The 16,711-nt window shown below is 45.2% G+C and overlaps 1 protein-coding gene across 4 annotated transcripts in view; it reads left to right on the top strand.

The window, feature by feature from the left end:
* Window positions 1-16,711, top strand: part of NAV2 (neuron navigator 2) — a 780,691-nt gene that overhangs the window by 607,640 nt on the left and 156,340 nt on the right. The gene's annotated exons all lie outside the window — the stretch shown is intronic.

Below are 16,711 nucleotides of genomic sequence, written 5' to 3'. Positions count from 1 at the left end.
ACTTCTTCATCTGTTAACATGACTTGCCCAGAAGTTCTCCAAGATCTTTTCCACCTCGAATGTTCTTGCTGTTAAAGTTACAGATGAGAAAAAGCAGAAATACTAGTTGTGCCACTCATTTCAATGAAAATAATGATCAAGAACCTGATGGGTGAGTCAGTATTTTTATAATTTAAATAATAGGTAACTCTCCTATATGCCAAACACAGTGCTAGGTGCTTTACGTTTATACTCTCTTGTTCTATCTCCATAGCAATCCTTTGAGGTAGATGGTATCATAGTCCCCATTTTACAGATGAGGAAAGTGAAGTCCAGGAAGATTAAATAACTTGCCCAAGGGCTTGCACCTATTAGGGACAGAGCGTAATAGTGTACCATCTTGCCAACATTCTATTGCTGTATTGAAATATTACAACTACTAGAGTTTATTTCAAAATTAATTTAATTTTCCTCTGTTCTACCTCTGTGACTAGAAGTGTTCTTTTATTTCCTTGAAAGCTGAGGCATAGAGGTGCTTTGGTTTTCAGCCTGTCACTTTTAGAACTATCTTGGGTAGTGAAATCTTTGTAAACAGGATCCACCAAACCTTTTGCAGGGGCAAAAGGAAAATTTCCCCTTTACCCTCTGCAGGTTCACTGGAAAATCAGCTCACAAAAGGCAGATTCATTGGAGAAAGGACATACAAATTTACTTAATGTATATACACAGAAGCCTTCAGAATGAATACCCAAAGATATAGGGGAGATTGTCCAATTTTATGCTTAGGTTCTACAAAGTATGGGCGGCTGTGTAGAAATATGATTGGGCAAAAAAGGTATGATCTAATGCTAGTAGATGGAGTGGGGAAACCAAGCAAGGTTCTTCTTGGCCCTTCTGAGAAGCATTCCTGCCTTCTGGGTGTGGGGCAGAGCCCTCTCTGTAATGGAGGTTTCTACAATCAAACAAGGTGGGTCAAATAATTTTGTTATGCCCAGGCTTCACACAGAAAGGAAGAGGGAAAATTAGAATAATGTTTGGAGGTTTTATTACTGGCTTTGGGGAAAAAGGGTTCTGATTTCTATGGCCTACCTGGGGGCAGAGGGATTCTAGTTTCTGTGGCTGGCCTCAGGGGAAGTAGGATTGAGAGACCAGAGGGCAGAAAAAGGTCAGAGAAAAACTTTCGTTTCTGAGCCTTTATTTTGTAGTGTTTTCTGAGCCCCAGCACCTTACAGTACCACAAATTTCTGCTGCCTGGAATGGCTGGCGCAATTAATGGACTGAGAAATTAGATGACCTGGTCAACTTAGAGCATCCTTTTTTTTCTAGTTTTCCATAAACATGAAAAACAATAGCATACACCTATTACCACAACTGAATTGCACATAATGTAATCTTTGTATTATTGTTTAGAAGACTTTTGGTATCCAGCATGGACTCAGATTTATTATTATCAATTCCCATCTTCATATACTACCAAAAAAATTCTGGCTTGTTTTGAGGTTTTTGTATCCCATAATAAAGAGTTGATTTTATTGTCAAACCAGTCTTTCAATTCTAAAAAGATGGCCAGTGAATTTATTTCGATGTAGTGCTGATTATGTCCACAAGGTGGAGACATTGAAACACTCTAACCTGAATCTTAGTGATAGCCAAATGAGAAACTCCTGGTTTCTTTAACCATCCAAACCAGAGCCTTTACCTTTGCTTAAAAGCACCGATGTTTACATCTCAGTTCCAGCTTTGCCAAGCTTACGTTTTAGCATGTGTGATAGCACTTAGAGCAAGTGTAGATAAAAAATTCAGAAATATAAGCAAAGCACCCAATTACTGAAACTGGAGAACTTTGGTCTGGTTTCTCTTCCTGTTCCTTTTAATGTAGAAACGTACCCTCAGCATGAGGAGAGGTAGCCCAGATGGAACCTAATGCTCCTTCTAGTTGTAGCATTCTAGAACACTTGTTAAGCATGTTTCCACTCTGTGGAAATGCATGTGAATTTCTGCTTTGAGGCCAGGTTGCCAGTTTGTGTTTACACGCAGAGTTCAGGGCAAGACACTTAATGTATTTTCTACTCATATCATTTTCTTCCTATAAACTGGCAAGGTTGTAAATATTGAAAGGCTGGTTATTCTGTGCTTCAGAATCTGCTGAATAAGGCATTGTTGAGGCAATTGATGTAGTGAAAGGGAAATAGGCTGGGATATCATATTGGGCAGACCAGGGCTTAAACCCTGCCCAACCTCTTGCCAGCTCTGTGACGTTAGGCATGTCATTTGACTTCCCTGAGCTTTGAAGTGCTACCATTAATATGGTTTTTAAACCTTCAGCTGAATTTCTCTTTGCGGTTGTATCTGATAAAGACCAAAATCCCAGTCAGGGTCTAGATGCCTTATCGCCCTCAAACATCCAGGCGCTTGGAAACAATGAAATGATTAAAGCTTTTGTCCAGATGTTTATTTGGCTTAGTAGAAACGTAGCCTTGATGTATGAGTAATATATCAATCTGTACAGAGGCTCTTTGAGGAAAGTTCTTATAAAAGTTTATAGCAAGTTTATTTAGAAAATCTGATATGGAAGTAAATTCTGGTTTCTAAAAACCTAAGACCTCTGTTTTTAAAGTGATGTTGTACTTTGGCTTGGCATAACAGCTATTTTTTGATGCCTCTAGTTCATTTTCTGTGCTGGTGTGTGCATGTGCACCTGTGTATATCCTTCAATTCTCCCTATGGTAGGGCTGAAATTACTTTATTACCATATTACCATGTAGTTTGGCTAAGAATTAAGGGCAAATGCCTTTTACACTTTGTGTGTGTGTGTTCTTATATTGTGCCTGGTATATACCAGGCATGTCTAAGTACTTTACAGGTTGTTATCTGATCTCACTCATCCCTTTTATTGGATTGATAAATTGGGCATTGGCTGTAGTGGGGAGGAAATTAAAATAACAGATGAAATTTATGTTACTAGGTTTTGATCTGTGAAGTCAATCTTCTACTCATATTCTAAAAATTCAAAGTGCCATATGGTACAGAATAAAATTAAAGGGGCAGACTCCATGTCCATATGTTTGAAATGATTTTTTTTTTCTTTTCAAAGGAGGCACTGAGTTGTATAATGTTCCAAAGTGTAAATATATATCCCTTTATGGACAAAAAAATGACCCTTTAAATATAACATCAGAAGTTTCTCCCTCTCAGGACCTTTGATGGCTTCCCATTGCCTGTGGGAACAGACCTGAATGCCTTAACTGACTGTGGAGGCTCTTCATGACCTCCGCCTCATCTGCCTTCACTGACTTACCCCGGCCACATTTCCCTTCACACACTCCAGACGTCCCACTGCTCTAGGCTACCTGCCACCACCAAAAGCTGCTTCCTGCATTTGCGAAGCCCTCCCTCCTGGGACATGCTGCTTTCTTCCTGGAATTCCTTTCCCCTCATGCCCATCTGACTAATCCTGAAGAAAACGTCTCCCCTGTGATGTCCTCTGGGATTCCCCCAGTCAGAGTTAGCTCTGTCTCACGTGTTTCTGGTAGTCTTGGTTCACACCTACCCTTATGTATAAGCGTTTCACTTTGCATGGGAAGTGTTTGAGAGGCACTGGATGGTACTGAGCAAAGAGTATGTTCTTAAAAGGCAAACAGACTTGAGATTTAATCCTGGCTCTGCCAAGTGAACTGGAACAAGTTCTTAACCTTTGAATATTAGAGATGGAGCTTGAAAAGAACAGGCAAGAATCTGAGATACAGAAGAAATGTTGTGTGTGTGTGTGTGTGTGTGTGTGTGTGTGTGTGTGTGTGTGTGTTGTGTGTGTGTGTGTGTGTGTGTGTGTGTGTGTGTGTGTGTGTGTGTGTCTTTCTCCACTAGGAGTTCCTAGCAGGCAGACAGCACTCATTATTTTTCTAAACCCAGAGACTGGGACATAGCAGGTATTTAATATTTTGAGAATGGTCTATTCTTGATGCCTACCCTGACAGGATCTTATGCTTATATAACTCGCTACCACACGCTATGAAGCTCAATGGTTCTATTTACAGAACACTTGGAGAAAGCCAACTTAGCCTGTGGTGTCCATCTAGTGGTTGATACAGGATGTGATGCTGTGGTCTCAATTCCTTTTCACTGTGAGTCATTGTGTTGGTTTAAAGCCCCTGGCTGGTGATATTTAGGGCTAAGGATGTTGGCTTTTGAGAATGAGGCTGATCAATAGCCTAGTGTGAAGAGAAAACAGGGTGTAAGCATTTGGTCTTCCACAGTGGCTTTTTAGGGGCTGCTGTCTTCCCTCCTTGGTGGCAGGAATTACTCCATCAACAAATATGAGCGCAGATGCCTGCTGGGAGACTTCGTTCTTCAGAAATTGAGGAACTCATTCATGCTGAATTAATTAAAGTCATCCCTCAGTGTCCATGAGGGATTGGTTTCAGGACCCCTAGAAAATACCAAAATCTGTGGATGCTCAAGTTTTTCATGTAAAATTGCATAGTATTTGCATATAACCTATGTACATCCTCTATATACTTTAAATCATCTCTAGATTACCTGTAATATCTAATACAATGTAAATGCTATATGGATAGTTGTTATACTTTATTTTTGTTTGTATTATTTGTTCATAAGAGGGTGCTTCGTGCTCTCATGCATCATTTGCATATATAATGCCCTGTATCTTTTCCTTTATTGCCTGTCAGGTCATCTCCTCTCTGATTCCATCCAAGCAGAGGTAGTGACCTTTCTGTATGCTTCCTTGTTACTTGCTGTATCTGTATTAACACTGGTAGCACTACATCAGAATTGGTTTATTAGTGTTTGTATGTATGTATGTGTGTATACATGTGTGTGTGTGTATGCGTGTGTGTCTGTGTGTATATGCGCACGCACGTGTGTGTATATGCGTGTGTGTGTGTGTGTATATGCGCGCGCACGCGCGTGTGTGTGTGTGTGTGTGTGTATGAGATAGGAAAGACAAAACCCAAACCTGTTGTAAGTTCTAAAGGTTAAGGTCAAATCTGTCTTGAATGCTCCTGTATCTTCATTGGCTGGCACTGTGCCTGCCTGCTGCATAGTAAGCAGTCAATAAATATTTGTTGGCTGGGCATGGTGGCTCCCATCTGCAATCGCAGCACTTTGGGAGGCTGAGATGGGAGGATCATCATTTGAGCCTAGGAGTTCAAGACCAGCCTCTGCAACATAGTAAGACCTGTTGCTACAAAAAATTTAAAAGCTGTTCATGGTGGCATGTTCCTGTGGTCCCAGCTGAGGTGGAAGTGTCACTTGAGTCCAGGCGGTTGAGGCTGCAGCGAGCTGTGATTACACCATTGCACTCCAACCTGGGTGACAGAGCAAGACCTTGTCTCAGAAAAAAAAAAAAAAATGTCAAATGAATGCTACAACTAACTTTAAAAATGGTAAGGCCAACCATATTCCTCTAAATGAATTTGTGCCTATGATTGTAGCCCCATTGAGTTTGAGGACCTAGCCACGTGTCTTTCTTCTTGTGGGCCCTGTCATTTTGGACTGTGTCTAACCCTGTGAGCTTGACATTGTCAGTACAAGAAAAAGAGAGACCTAGGGGCATTTGCCATGTGGACTGATGGAAGATAGACATGCCCCTGTTCATCTCTTCCTTCCTTCACTGAACATTATGGGACAAATGTGTGAGGTGTTTCTCACCAAGTCAGCATAGAACATAGCAGACAGTACCCTGAATCAAAGGGGATAGATTAATAGCATGAAAGGCTCTTTCTTATCTGGTGAATCTCTCCAGACCAGACCTGGAGCGACCTTGATAGGCTGTTGTTTCTGGCAGACTGGTAAGAGAGAAAGCCAGAGTGCTCCTCACAGCCGAACACACCCTGGAGCCAAGATAAATGAATTTAGGAGAGGTTGTCCTGAAAGGCGCTGATTCATGGCAGGTTCCAGCAGGGTGTGGCACGCGTCTCGAGATTTGGAAGGGATAGGTTATTGTTTCTCTAGGCTGATCCCACTGAAATGATCTTGGCTTTTGGCACTCTTGGAAGGCTTGGGAAGTTCAGGTTGCCAGCCAGCCAGTGGGCTGGTCTCAGTGGGATTAGGAAGACTGAGCTGTCAAGGAAAGGTAAAGACTCAGCTATGTGGACAAACCCATCTGTAGGGCTTGGAGCCAATGAATGGAAAGTCTCTCTTCCCAACACTCAGACACTAAATATGTGGGTTGCTTTCCCTACACAACCAATTCTCCTACACCAGCTGAGCATCCTATAATTCAATTCAATTCGGACACCATCTACCTAGAGTTCGCCTAGATCCCACAGGTAAAGGGCTCAGTTCCACAAGATTGCCACACCCCCGACACACACACACACACACACACACACACACACACACACACACTCTCTCTCTCTCTCTCTCTCTCTCTCTCTCCAGATGCCAATCACAAATCATAGGTCCCAAGGTTACCCACACTTCTGTCCAACTTGGCTGCAAATCAGGAGTTCCCATGACCTCCCTTACATTCAGTAATTTGCTAGAATGGCTCACAGAACTCAGGGGAACACTTATTTACTGTGGCTGGTGTGTTATAAAGCATATGGTAAAGGATACAGTTGAACAGCCAGATGAAGAGGTGCATAGTGCAAGGTGTGGGGGCGGTGCGGAGTTTCCATGCCCTCTCCATGAGTGCCACCATCCCAGCAACACTGTGTGTCCACCAACCTGGAAGCTCTCTGAGTCCCATAGTTGATTGTTTTTTTGGAGGCTCTATTATGTAGGCATGACTAGTTAAATCATTGGCCATCAGCAATTAAGTCCATCTCCATCCCCGCCTTACTGTCTTGGAGGTCAGAGGGCAGGGATGAAAGTTCCAAAGCTCTAATCACATGGTTGGTTTGTCTCGCAACCAGCTCCTATCCTCCAAGAGTCACCTCAGTAGCATAAGCCCAGGTATGTTTGAAAGGGGTTTGCTATGAATAACAAAAGATGCTCCTCTTACCCTTATCAAGAAATTCCAAAGACTTAGGAGCTCTGTGCCAGGCACTAGGAGCAGAGACCAAATATGCATTTCTCATTATGTCACAGCAAGTCACTTGCCCCTATGCACTGCCCTCCTCTTAAAACAGACAGACTTAAAAGATGCAATGAGGCTCCAAGATGAAGGAACAGACCCAGAGTAGCCCAATAGGTTGGTGATGGGGCTGGGCCAGAGCCAGTCTAGGGGTCTTTCCGTGCCTCTCTGCTTCCCTCAGTGTCTGCTTGCTGACAGCTCTTAATAGTGTATGAATTCATAGAAATCATAAATACTTTTCCCTGTCTGATATTTTCCTTGGTGTTAAATATGCCAGGCAAGTACAATGCTCTCTTTTCCTAAGCAGCTCTCTAGGTAGAGTAAGCAAGTGCAGAGTCACGCAGAGGGCAAGATTAATTTCCCCAAGTGCTGCAGAACAAATGACAGCTTTCCCTGCGTGGTTGTGATGTTGTCTGACATGGGTGGTTTGGCAAATGGATGGCTCTGGCTACCAATATCAGTCGTCCCTGATGGCTGGGGCAGCATCAACTGAACACCTCTTCTCCCTCCATGGTGGACCTACTTGATGTACTGAGTGTGGGAAACCTGCTAGCCCTTATCGGCATCTGGGTAGGCAGTCTCATCAGAGGAGAAAGAATAACTGAGCTGCCAGCCCACTGGAGAAGGAGAAATTCTCCAGCACTCCCATGTGCACTCTGTCCACTGCTGGTGATGACAGACTTAGCACGCTGAGACCTGGATTAAAAAGAGATTTACTGGGGGACAACCCCATGGAGAAATGAAGTGTGGTCCAGCTTTGACGTGGGCAGCCCAGACTGCCACAGATGTCTAATGGCAAATGCTGGCTTAGTAATTTGTGGGGAAGAGAGAGAAAAAAAAACAAATGGGTGTCTTGTCTTCTCAGGAAACTAGGGTTGGGCCTCGATTTCTTGGGAATTTCCTATCTAGCTTTGAGGCTTGAATCCCTTCCTGTCTCCCTCCCACCCCTGCATCCTGTGGGAAGGAAAAAGAAGAAGGGAACAAAAGTGGGTGCTTTGGGAGAAGAAAGTCTCAGGCCCTTCTTGAGAGGCCTCCAAATGGGCTGCTGTCTGCCTGCCACCCACCCTTACAGATGTCCTCCTCCTCCCATAGCTTTCCAAAGCACAGGCTTTTCCGGCCTTGGACACTGGAAACCTTTCCTTTGGCCTACCTTCTGGTAAGGCTCCAGGCAAAAGGCAGTAAAATCCCGTGTAAAAAGTGTTTATTGAGTTTGTTATATGCTACAGACTATGCTAAAAGCACGGAGACCAAGGGAAATGAGTAAGACCAGGTCGCCAAGATCCTAACGCTGTGAAGGGAAGATCATGCAACAGGGCACTGTGTAGGTCAGCATAAGAGTGGTGAGTGAAGGAGGACAGTGAGGAAGCGATGGTTTGTGTTGGGACACAAACACCCTTACCATAAGGTGAGGGTCGGTGGGAAAAGTGTGGGCTGTGGAGTTTGACCTGCAGTCCAGGCTGGTTCCACCGCTCTTAGCTGTGTGTCCTTGAGCAACCTATTTAATTTCACTGTGCCCATCTCATAGGTTTGATGTGAGGTTTCAACAAGATCATGGTGTGTACTCTCAGCCCAGTGCCTGGCATGCATGCTGTAAGCACTCAGCAGGGTTCACTACCATATTGTCCACCACTGTCACTACCAGCAGCAGCGGTAGCACCTTGAGGACATGTGAGCTGGGCCTCACAGGATAAACAAGGGCCCAGGCAGACCAACAGCATAAGGACATACAGGAATTGTCATGTTATTATGAGGCTGGTGCTTGGGTGGGTTGCAGATTCAAGATGGAGGTTGGGAGGCAGTGGGCTCAGGTTAGAAGCTATCCCAGAGTCCACGCAGCAGAGGCGCAGGGCTGGGTAAAGCCAGGGCCAGGAGAACAGATGCACAGTGAGATTAAAGACACTTTTTACATTAAACTCAGCCTGATGTGGGGGCCAGTTACACAGGGGACACAAAGGAGACAGAGAAGATAAGCATGGCTCCGAAGCTCCAGCCTGTGTTGTAACTGCTGGGAAATAGTTGATGTCCGTCCTCAGCACCCTTTGTCATTTCCTAGCTTTCCCTCTTGCATGTTAGCACCCACCCTGTGCCCCCAGATTGTCTCAGGCCTTCCAGGCCACCCCCAGACTAGGGTGGGCTGAATGTTTAAGGAGAGTGTAGAATATGATTCCAGGAGCCTTAGGAAATCCCAGTCCCACAGCCTGCCAACTCTTGTCCCCAGAGGAACTCAGGGCCCAGAGGGGAAGAACACCCTGCTTGTCAATAGTTCATTGCAACCCAAGGCAGGTGGTGGTGAATGTTACTATGAAGAGGCAAAATGTGGGGGCTCCAAAGTGGATCTGAAACTAGAGCAGGTCCTGTGGGGACCTTGTATGTTCTCACTTTCACCTTCTGGGAAGCCCACTGTGCTCATCTGCAAATGAGAATAATAATGCCTGGAGTTATGGTGACAATTGAATGAGGTGACACAGGCAAAGCACTAGCCCAGTGCCTGGGGCATTGCAGACCCCACCAAACTGTCCTCTAATGAGGATGTTGCCTAGATTCAATCTGATAATAACCAAATTCAGTGTGTGGTGCAGGATAAAAGTACTCAACATATTTCATGCTCTTCCCCCCATGACTCCTCTCCAAGCCCCAGTGGGTAAGAAGCTAGTGAGACCTCTCCTTAGACATAAGACCATAACTGATGTTCATGTGGGAAGCATGAACACGATACCCTCCAGCTGATAGCTACCATGCTGGGTGAGAGAAGCCCGCTGTGACTAATCATGCTTAGCAAGGTGCTCCTTCTTCCCCCCCTCACCATCTGGACTGTCTGCTGTCTTGTTGGAACGGACCTCCTGCCCTTCCGGGGCTCTTCATTGGCAAGCAGCATCAACAAAACACAGTCAGCATTTGGGTGTTACTCAGACTGGCCCAGGTGTTTAAGGGAAATTCCACCTTAAGTCCATTAATCAACATGACCGAGACTTTGCATGTTAGTTGAATCAAGTTGGCAAGTATTTAATAAGTGTCTCCTGACTGTGCCCTGGAGCTTCATGGACAAGAGGGGGAGTCAGTGATTTGTTCTCAAAGCTGGACCATTTGATACTCTACTTTTTGTGCCAACTTTTGATCATTCAAGGTTCTTACCAGGGGGCCCATGAGCTCACACTTAGTGAAGTGTGCTTACATGTACAGGCAAAACATATTCCATCGTATTCTGGAGCTCCGGATGGCTTATGGGGGCTGACATGTGTCGCATCCCTTCTGTGTGCTAGGTATCTTATCTAACTCCCACACTCTGGCTTTATATTGTTTTTAATAATAAAGAAAATGAAGACCCTAGAGGGTAATTGTTACTTAATTGTCTTAAGCCCATGGAAGAGTTGAAAAAGATGGCCTACCATTTTATTGTCACTTTCCCTTTATATCCTGGAATTCCAGTGTGACTTTGGTGCTCTTGTTGCTTTGCTATAGTTGATGCTGTCCTGCATCCTTTAGGGCCACCCTTTTTTAAAATTTTATTTATTTATTTATTTATATTTATTTTTTGAGACAGAATCTTGCTCTGTTGCCCAGGCTGGAGTGCAATGGCACAATCTCAGCTCATTGCAACCTCTTCCTCCTGCATTCAAGTGATTATCCTGCCTCAGCCTCCCGAGCAGCTGGGATTAGAGGTACATGCCACCATGCCCAGCTAATTTTTGTATCTTTAGTAGTTGAGATTTCACCATGTTGGTCAGGCTGGTCTCAAACTCCTGACCTCAAGTGATGCACCTGCCTTGGGCCTCCCAAAGTGCTGGGATTACAGGTGTGAACCACTATGCCCAGCCCAGGGCCACCCTCTTTGCTGGAGAGTAGTGGTCTGCAGGCATCTTCTTTCTCTACTCAGTGCTGTGCAAATGGACCTGGAAGACAGAGACCCGAGGGCTCACAGACAGTCCCTGAGCCCCCTGTTTTTCCTGCTAAGCCTTTGCATAGTTCTCATCTAGAAAACCCAGTCCATATTTCTTTTCTTTTTTTAATTTAATTTTTTTTCTCTTTTTATATAGTGATGGGGTATCACTATGTTACCCAGGCTGGTCTTGAACTCCTGGGCTCAAGCAGTCCTCCCACCTTGACCTCCCAAACTGCTGGGATTATAGGTGTGTGACACTGCACCCGGCCCATGTTTATTTTTATCTTAAGCATGTAGATCACTCAAGTTGAAAATACCCTTCCCGGTATTTTTCAAGGGCCAGCAGCTACAGAGTGGCTCAACAGATTTATGAAGGGAAGGTTGGAGAATACCAAGTTCGAGTTGAGGTGAATATGAAAAGAAACATTTGGACGAGGTTGGGAGTATTTTGGCCCTGAGACAGTCAGCCCATGTTGAAAGACTCAAAACAGAAGGCTATGTGTGCCTGTGCTCAGATCAAGATAAGAAGCTTAAGTTTTGTTGGGACCTCATGAACCTCTCATCAAGCTGTTCTAGAAGAAATGTACAATGGAAGAAACTTTAGAGTTGGAGGCAGAAGACCTGACTTCACATTTCTTGATTGGCAGCTGTGACCATAGGGAAATTACTTCCTTTCCTGAGCCTCTGTTCCCCAGGTGTTAAACTGTGGTGCACCTCTCAGGCGTGTGAGGAGGAGTAGAGGAGATGGTGTTTGTAAAGTATTTGGCACAGGTAGCATGGTGGCTCCTTTAGCCCTACTGGAGTTATTACATCTGCTTGCCTTTTTAGTCTTTTATTTTATTTAGGACATTTACGAAGATGATGTCAGGCACAACATGTTATTCTTGAGCACAGTGACCAAATAGCTCCTGGCTGGATCAGAGTTGGTCTGTACATTAGTCAAGGTTCTTCAGAGAAACGAAACCAAGAGGGTGTGTATAGGTTTGTGTGGGTATGGTTATATTCGTGTGTAGAGGAATTGGTCACGTCATTGAGCAAGTCCAAAATCTTCAACAAGGTGCCCTTGTTGCAGGCCAAGAGGGGATTCTATCTTTAGACTGCCTTTAGACTTGAGCTGCAACATCAACTCCTCCCTGGGTCTCTCAGCCTATTGGCCTGCCTACTGGCTGAGAGACCCAGAGTAGAGTCAGTGTGGCAGCTCAAATCTAAAGGCAGTCTTGAGGTAGAATCCCCTCTTGCTCAGAGGACATCAGTCTTTTGAAGCCTTCAACTGATCGGATGAGACCCACCTACATTATGGAGGATGATCTGCTTTACTCAAAGTCTACTGATTTAACCGTCAGTCTCATCTAAAATATTCCTTTGCAACAATATCTGGACTCTAGTGTTTGACCAAATATCTGGGTATTGTGGCCCAGCCAAGTTGACACATAAAATCAGCCATCCCAGCCTGTAAGCAGGCCTTGCCATATGATCATTGGGAATGAATCATCTAAGGGAGGAGGCAACTCACCTGTGGCCCAGGGTCAACACATCAGCTTGAATAAACATCTGCAAGGGCTCAAAGCTAATGCACCCTGCCTGGGATATGACCACAAATCAAGACTCTGTGCCTGCCTTGGAAGAATCATTGCATCCCTTCCTTCGTCCCCCAGGTCCTGGTAAGAAATCTCCCTGAGAAATGGAGGTTTTGACCTTTCCTCTTAATCCTGAAATAACTGCAGAGTGAGACAGACACACTGGCATGGACACCTCCAGAGAGCTGATGATTTTTGAGACCCAAAAATGAAATAAGATTCCGAGCCTAAGGAGGCCCCAAGTTTGTCTCCAGAGCCTTCTACCTATAAATCAAGCCCACATTCACTTCTTGATCTTGGGAACAGTGGGAGACAGGGTCTGTGATTATCTCCACTGCATCACTGGAGTCTTGTATCCCTTTCCCAGAGCTTTGTGCTTGTAATCATCCAGTCATCTGTTTCGAAATTAGAAAGCTCACATACTTGAGCAGTGAAGTTTAAAGGGTGAAGTCAACTCAAGTTGTCAGAAACATGGGATGAAATAAATGTGGTGTTGGCTCTATAGAGAAGGGGGAAGGCCACAGAGGACTCAACAGCACCTGCTAATCCATGACTTTCTGCCGGTCCTGCTGTGGTGGCACTGTAATTCATAGCTGCTAACTGCTTTGGAGAGTTTATTATGTGCTAGGCACTGTGTTGAGCTCTTTACATGCTTTTTCTCACTTACTCTTTCCATTAGTTATTTGCAATAGAGACTGTTTCTCGTCCCGGTTTTACAATCGAGGGGACCAAAGCTCTAAGAGGTGAAGTTACTTGGCCGGGCCTCACAGACAGTAACTAGTGGAAGCAAGCATTCAGCCAGGCTGATTCAAAGCCCGAGATCCCAGGCACCCTATAGGATGGCAGTTTACTATAGCTAGTCCCCACACTCTGAATATCCGAATATATGGAAGGCAAGACCAAAAAGGAAGAGTGTGCACCTTCTGAACGTCAGAAGCCCTGGATACCCCCAGTGCCATTTGAAGGAGCTATGAAGGGACCTGAAAGTGCCATTTGGAAGGGTAAGGCACAGAGGAGTGAGTTATGCAGGAACTTGAAAAAATAGCTGGAGAATGCTTGTGCAAGGACCATGGAGGCTGTGGCAGGGGCAGAAGCAGATACTTCTCTTTGCCTCGAAAGCAATATTACGTGTTTAATTTCAATTAAATGTCACAGGTCTTTACTGCAGCATGAGAAACACTTGTGTCAACATTCCCCAGTGCTTATGCAGAAAGTGAATGGGGGCAAAACTGGTCTGTGCGTGCTGGAAATGAAAACCGATGAGGTGCTCAGAAGCAGGAAAGTTCAGATCAAGAGCCAATTCTGCACAGTGATTTACCGAAGCGCCTTACCGCAATGTGGCTTCCTGTAGTTAAATCTCATGAAAGTGGGCATTTCAGTCACCTATGGTTTCCAGACGTGATACCCGAATTTCTCTGAGGAAATTCCACTCCCTCAGCCCCTCACCCACTGCAAACCCAAACAAAACCCACAATTACAAGCTCAGCGCCACGCTGAGACCTCAGAATCATGCATGGCAAGTTAGAGCTTTATTAATCGAGTGACTTTTGCCTTACTCTTTGGGAGTTGTTAATTAAAACCACTCAACCATTGAGTTGAGAGAGAGGGAGAGAGACAGAGATTGAGGACAGCTAACAGACTGGATTTTCTCACTCCTTTGCAAGCTGGTGTAGCTATTTTAGAAGTTGACACGGACGTTACAGTTGACTAAACCATGCACCAGATTTGTATGTGAGGCTCCTTGGGAACAGCTTTCATTTAATGCCCTGTAGCCAGGCCCTCAGTGTACAAAGAACCTGCCTAGCCTCTGACCAAGTATATATAACGGTTAATAATAGTGACCATTGTAATAATATTAACACGACTAGCTACTGTTTATTGAACACTTCTAAATGCCAGGCACTGTGCTTTATATACATTATCTCTTTTCATCCTCTTTTTTTTTTTATGAGACAGGAGCTTAAGAGCTCTGTTGTGCAAGCTGGAGTGCAGTAGCATGATCATAGCTCGCTGAAACCTCGAATTCCTAGGCTCAAGCAATCCTCCTGCCTCAGCCTCTTGAGTAGCTAGGACTATAGGCATGTACCACCACACCCAGCTAATTTTTTTAAAACATTTTTTTGTAGAAATGGTGTCTTGCTATGTTGTCCAGGCTGGTCTCAAACTCCTAGCCTCAAGCGATCCTCCTGTCTCAGCCTCCCAAAATGTTGGGATTACAGGCATGAGCCACCACAGCTGGCCTCATTCTACATTTTTTTTTTTTTTTTTTTTCGAGATGGAGTTTCACTCTTGTTTCCCAGGCTGGGGTGCAATGGCATGATCTCGGCTCACCACAGCCTCCACCTCCTGGGTTCAAGCAATTCTCCTGCCTCAGCCTCCTGAGTAGCTGGGATTACAGGTGTGTGCCACCACGCCTGGCTAATTTTGTATTTTTAGTAGAGACGAGGCTTCTCCATGTTGGTCAGGCTAGTCTGGAACTCCTGACCTCAGGTGATCCACCCCCCTCAGCCTCCCAAAGTGCTGGGATTACAGGTGTGAGCCACTGGACCCAGCCTCCTACTTTAATCTCTATGTTCTAGGAACTCCTCTTCCCATTCTCCTGTTGAGGACACAGGGATTTGCAGGGGGTGGGGGCACTGGTAACTTGCCCAAGGTTGCAGAGGTGGTGAGCTAGGGAGCTGGGACTCAAACTTGGACAGCCTGACTTCAGAGCCTGAATTCAACCACTCATTTCAGGACTTTCACTGAAGCTGTGTACACATGTCTAAAATGTAATCGCTCTTCTTTCCCCCAAACCTGTTTTTCTTCTGTGTTTCCACCATCCATTTTTTTCCCACACCCAGAATCCAGAATCTTAGACTCTTCTATTCCCTTGTTCGTGGAATGCCAGTCACTGAGTTTGATGGATTCCATTTCTTAAGTATCTCTTACTATGGTTTTTCTCTCATCTTGCTGCTAATATTTCTCACCCAGATGATGACAATTCATCCTTTCACTAATTGCCTTTCTTCTGGTCCCAGTGCCCATCCAACAAATCCATTCCACACATTGGTGAGAGAGATCTTCCTAGAGCACAAACCTGATTATATTCTCTGCTTACATTCCTCAGTGGCTCTTCACTGCCTGCTGAGTAAACTCTGCGTTTTAGTTACTGTTTCTGTACAACAAATTACTCCGTAATGTAGCTTCTTGAAACTACCATTTCATGATGTTCATGGGGTCTCTGCACTGGGAATTGGGACAAGATACGGCAGAGATGGCATGTGTCTGGTCTGCCGTGTCTGGAGCCTCTGCTTGGAAAACACCAGGGCTGGCATTGACTCGAGAGCTGAAGGCTAGAGTTACTCCAGAGTTTGTTCACTCCCACTTCTCACTCCTGGGCTGGGATGACTTGAAGGTTAAGACGGCTGCAGCCTCTCCACATGGCGTGGCTTCCTGGGGATTGGCAAACTTCTTACATGGAGCTCAGGGCTCAAGGGCAAAGGGTACAGCGAACAATGCAGAAGCTGCCTCACCTTGTATCATCTAGTCTTGGAAGGCAGAGACTGTCCCTTTTGCCATACTGTATTGGTCAAAGCAGTCACGAGCCCTCCAGATTCGAGAGGAAGGTGCATAGATCCCACCTCTCAGTGGGAGGATGGCAAGATCACCTTGCATGTGGGATCAGAGATGTTGCTGTGGTCATCTGTGGCAAATACAGTTCACAACAATATATCCCCATACCACCCAGCATGACATACACAGCCCTCCCTCCATAGTCTCACATTGGAGTGTCTGCTCCGTGGAGACACAAGCCTTGTCTTTCTTGTACACTATGTATCCCCAGTGCCTAGCACAGAGCATGGTGCATCGTGGGATCTCCTTTTGCATTTAAGAAGCTAACAAATGATCAACTTGCCTAGCCTCATTTCTTCATTTCCTGCCATCTCCTTCATCCCCTCACTGACCACTCATCCTCTCCCCTCCCCAGCTGCCATCCTGTTCCTGCCACTCTGAACCACAGACGTTTTCCTTGATACAGATACCATGCTCTTGTAACTGAGCCTTTGCATGAGTCTGCTCTGTCCATAAACTCCTCTCCATCAATTACCACCCACCTGCCACAATCCTTCAAGAGTCTACTGCAGCTAGGGGCCGGGCGTGGTGTCTCACGCTTGTAATCCCAGCACTTTGGGAGGCCGAGGCGGGCGGATCACGAGGTCAGGAGATCGAGACCACGGTGAAACCCCGTCTCTACTA

This window comes from Hylobates moloch, unplaced genomic scaffold (assembly GCF_009828535.3).
Source record: "Hylobates moloch isolate HMO894 unplaced genomic scaffold, HMol_V3 SCAFFOLD_11, whole genome shotgun sequence".
NCBI lineage: Eukaryota > Metazoa > Chordata > Mammalia > Primates > Hylobatidae > Hylobates > Hylobates moloch.
Note: the sequence above shows the minus strand (reverse complement) of the source record. Positions and strands in the feature narration are given on the sequence as shown.